Source organism: Dipodomys spectabilis, unplaced genomic scaffold (assembly GCF_019054845.1).
Source record: "Dipodomys spectabilis isolate Male_0828 unplaced genomic scaffold, ASM1905484v1 ptg000174l, whole genome shotgun sequence".
In the NCBI taxonomy this organism is placed as follows: domain Eukaryota; kingdom Metazoa; phylum Chordata; class Mammalia; order Rodentia; family Heteromyidae; genus Dipodomys; species Dipodomys spectabilis.
The window spans coordinates 5,112,539-5,117,375 of NW_024870851.1; positions in this window are offsets into that span (position 1 = coordinate 5,112,539).

Consider the following 4,837-nt stretch of genomic DNA (forward strand, 5'->3'; position numbering starts at 1 on the left):
GAAATGGGAATCCAAAACCACAATGATGTATTAGGGAGACTATTTAAATATTAAAAAATAATTCTGGGCACCAATGATTCATGTCTGTAACCCTTAGCTACTCAGGAGGCTGAGATCTGAGAACTGAGGTTCAAATCCAGTCTGAATAGAAAACTTTAAGAGACATTTCCAATTAATGAGGAAAAGGCCAAAGGGGAGATGTGTTTCAACTGGTAGAGCGCTAGCTTTAGTGAAAAAGCCTAGAGAAAACTTGAAAAATGATAGCTAAATAGATGATAGATAGTAGATAGATAGATAGATAGATAGATAGATAGATAGATAGATGATAGATAAACAAGTGTTGGCAAGGACATGGAGAAATTAGAGCCCCTTTGCTTAGCATTGGTAGAAATATAAAATGATGTATAAAATGAAGTCACTACAGAAAACAACATAGATGATTCTCAAGCTATTAACAATAAAACTCCCATATGTTCCTACAGTCAGAAAAATTAAAATCAAGATCTAATAGATCTGGCACTTCTGCTGTAGCATTATTTACCATCATCAAGATATGGAAACAGGGGCTGGGAAGGTGGCTCAGTGGTAGAGCGCTTGCCTTGCATGTATGAGGCCCTGGGTTCGATTCCTCAGCACCACATAAGCAAAAAGAAAAAAGCCGGAAGTGGCGCTGTGGCTCAAGTGGTAGAGTGCTAGCCTTGAGCTGAAGAGCTGTGGAACAGCGCCCAGGCCCAGAGTTCAGGCTCCACAACCGGACCCCCCCGCCCCAAGAAAAAAAGATATGGAAACATCGCAAGCAGTCATGAGGAAGTGTAGAGATAAAACAAATGTGTTGTAGACACATTACAGAATCCCTATTATTTCTTAAGAAAGGAAATTCTTCAATGTGCAACAATGTGGACATACCTTTGGTCCCCATGCTAAATGAAAAAGCCAGATCCAGAAAGATAAATACTGCATGACTCCATTTATATGAAGCATCTAAAATGCTCAAATTTATCAAACTTGAAGACAGGAATGATGGGTACCAAGGATTGGAGAGAAGGGAAGATAGGAAGTTATATTTTAAGGGCAGATATTAAAATGGAATTCATGTCCTTGACTGAAGAAGAAAAGGAAGTACAAGAGTAAAGAGCTAAAAATATTCAGTCCAAAAGGCCAAGAGACAGAGCCTCCAGTGATGTAACCTAGTAAAGAAAAAAGAAAACGGAGGTATAGGGTATTATAAAAGAAATAATGAAAACAAATTTCCAAGAGCTGAAACCAGAAATCTTCATATCTGGGAGGCCTGAGAAGTGCCTAGCCCATGAAAGAGAAACAGAACACTATACTTTGAACATACATGCAGTTACCAGTATATGGCCTGCCAGCCCAGTAACCAACCTTCTTTGCCCTGCTTTGCATTGCTGGAATAGATCCTGTAAATAGTTCTGCTTTGCCAGATGTCTTAAGGTTAGGTCTTGACACTGAAGAGTGCTGGAGGACATGCAAGGGAAAATACTTTCCTTTCTGATTCTCAGCATCATTTCCCTTGCTTCTCTGGTTGACTGAAGGCAGCTACCTGTAGCATAAGATGGCCTTGAAATTCTCCTGATTATAGAGATGGACCACCATGCTCAGATTAAGATTTTCTGGAGAGTCTGGATAACCATTGATGAAAGTGGGGTATTGAAATGCTCTACTGTTATGTCTTGGAGATTATCTCTTTTTAAAAATCTAATAGTGTTTATAATATTGGGTGTTGGACAGTAATATAGATTTAGTTTTCTTATTGAGTTGATCCTCTGATCATTATATATGACAGCCTCAGCCTTTATTTCTTTTTATTTTAAAGTCTATTTTGTCAGATATGAGATTTTTTCTATTTACATTCAATTTATTATTAAGTAAGGACTTCTTGTCATTTTGTTGATTTTTTCCTAGTCATTTTGAGTATTCTTTATTCTTCCTTTATTTTTCCTTTGATGTTTTACTATGTTGACATAGTCTGACCCTCTCCTAGTTTTCTTTTGTGTATCTACTCTTCTAGTGGGATTTATACTTTTACAATGGAAGTCATCTGTCTTTTACTTTTGGATGTAGGGCTCCCTTGAACACTTTTTTAAAATGCTGGCCTGGTGATTATAAATTATCACAGTTTTTGTTTACCTTGGAAAGTCTATTTATCCTTTGTTTTGAAGGAAGGCCTTGCTATATGTAGCCATGTTGGCTGGCACTTATTTTGTTTTAGGACTTGGAATATGTCATTCTATTCTCTCCTGGCCTGTAAGGTTTCTGCTGAGAAATATGTTGCTTGTCTAATGGGTTATACTTTTAAATGTGATGGCTATTTTCTCTTGCAGATTTAATTTTTTCCCTCTAGCTTTTGCTTTTGACAATTTGAAGATTTTTTCTAGTTCTGAATGTTCAGGGTTCTATAATCCTCCTTTACATGGGTACCCTTCTCTTTCCCAATTAGGGAAGTTTTCTACTGTTATTTATTGAATTAGATTTTTTATGTTGTTACCCTTTATTTCTTTGCCTTCAGGTATTCCAAAGATGCAGATGTTTGTTTGTTTAATGGTGTTTTGAAGATCTTGAATGCTCTCTTCATTGTCTCTTTGACTGTCTGTTTCTGTCTGTCTGTCAGAATGGAACATTTCAAATGACCTGTCTTCAAGCTCAGATAGTCTTTATTCTACGTCATCTAGTTTGTTGAAACTTCAAAGTATATTTTTATGTTATTTATTAAGCTCTTCATTTCTAAAATTGCTGGTTCATTTTCTTTTTCTTTTTTTGGGGGGGTCCAGTCGTGGGGCCTGAACTCTGGGCCTGGGCGCTGTCCCTCAGCTCTTCAGCTCAAGGCTAGCGCTCTACCACTTGAGCCACAGCACCACTTCTGGCTTTTTTCTTTTTGCTTATGTGGTGCTGAGGAATCAAACCCAGGGCCTCAGGCATGCAAGGCAAGCGCTCTACCACTGAGCTACCTTTCCAGCCCTCTTTTTCTTTTTTTAATTGTGAAATATATATATCACATTTTCTTGATCCATTCATCTACTGAAGAGCATCTGTGTTGGTTCCATATCTTAGCTATGCTAAATAATGTTGCAACAAACATAGTTGTGCTAGTAGCTTTAGTACAGCCTTGTTTGTGATCATTTGGGTAAATGCCCCAAAGTAGGATTGCTGGGTCATAGGTGAACTCTATGTGGAGTCTTTTGAGGAAACTCCATACTGTTTTCCAAAGTAGTTGAACAAGTTTACACTCCCACTAACAGTGCAGTAGAGTTCCCTTTTGGCCACATCCCCTCCAGCAGCTGTTGTTATTAGATTTCTTGAGTATAGCTATTCTAACTGGGGTGAGGTGGAACCTCAATGTTGTTTTGATTTGCATTTCTTTTATGGCCAGAGAAGTTGAGCATTTCTTCATGTGTCTATTAGCCATTCTTATTTCTTCTTCAGAGAAGTTTCTCTTCAAGTCTTTAGCCCACTTATTTATCAGGCAGTTGTTCTTTGAGGATTTGTTGTTGGGGGATTTAGTTTTTCGAGTTCTAAGTATATTTTAGATATGAGACCTTTGTCTGTTGTATAGCTAGTGAAGATCTTCTCCCAATCCAGGGGCTTTCTATTGATCTTGCTAGCTATGTCCTTTGCCATGCAGAAACTCTGCAGTTTCATGCAATCCCATTTGTCCAAACTTTCTTTGATTTGTTTTATTTCTGGGTCTTTATTAATAAAATTTTGGCCTGTGCCAAGAAGCCCTAGAGTTTCTCCTGTTCCTTCCTGTAATGTTTTCAGGGTATCTGCTTTGACTCTGGAGTCTCTTTGATCCATTTGGAGTTGATTCTGGTACAGGGTGATATATAAGGATCTAGCTTTAGTTTTCTACAGGTATTTAACCAGTTTTGCCAGCACCATTTTCTGAAGAGGCTGTCTTTCTTCCATTCTATTTTTTTTAGCTCCCTTATCGAAGATTAGGTGGCTATAGGTCTGTGGGTTCATTTCTGAATCTTCAGTTCTATTCCATTGGTCCTCAGTCTGTTCTTGGCCAGTACCAAGCTGTTTTGATTACTATGGCTTTGTAGTAGGGTTTGAAATTTGGTATTGATATTCCTCCAGCACTGTTCTGCTAAGGATTGTTTTTGCTATTTGGGGTCTTTTATTGTTTTATATGAATTTTTGGGTTGCATTTCATTGAATAATGAGGTTGGAATATTGATAGATATCACATTGAATTTGTAGATAGCTTTTGGAAATATTGCCATTTTCACAATGTTGATCCTCTCCATCCAGGAGCATGGGAGGTTTTTCCACTTCCTAAGCTCTGCTTTAATTTCCTTTTTTAGGTTTTTAAAGTTTTCATCATAGAGGTCTTTCACTTCTTTAGTTAACTCCTAAGTATTTTATTTTTTGTGGGGCTATTATGAAAGCAGTTGCTTTTCTGATTTCAGCCACGCTCTTCTCATTGTTGGCAATACAGAAAGGTCATTGAATTTTGAGGGTTATGTATAAATTCTTTATCAGGCATTTTATTCATTTTGATGACTTTGGAATGAGCTACTAGAAAATAATGTTCTTTTGGAGGCTTCATTACTTAGTGCTTTCACATTTCTTTTCCCCCCACGCTGAGGCTAGTGCATCAGTTGCATCAAATTTCTCTACCACTGTTATGGGTAGCAATTAGAGGAAGTAGTTTTCTCTTAAAGATGTATCTTGGAGATATTGGTTTGTTATGCAATGTTGGCTTTTATCTAGCTGATCACCATAATGTAGTCTCCCCATAGGGTATTTGGCTGTGATTAGTGATGTTGGGCATAGTGCATATCTTGTTGGAGTCTAAGAGTCCCTCTGTCTGCAG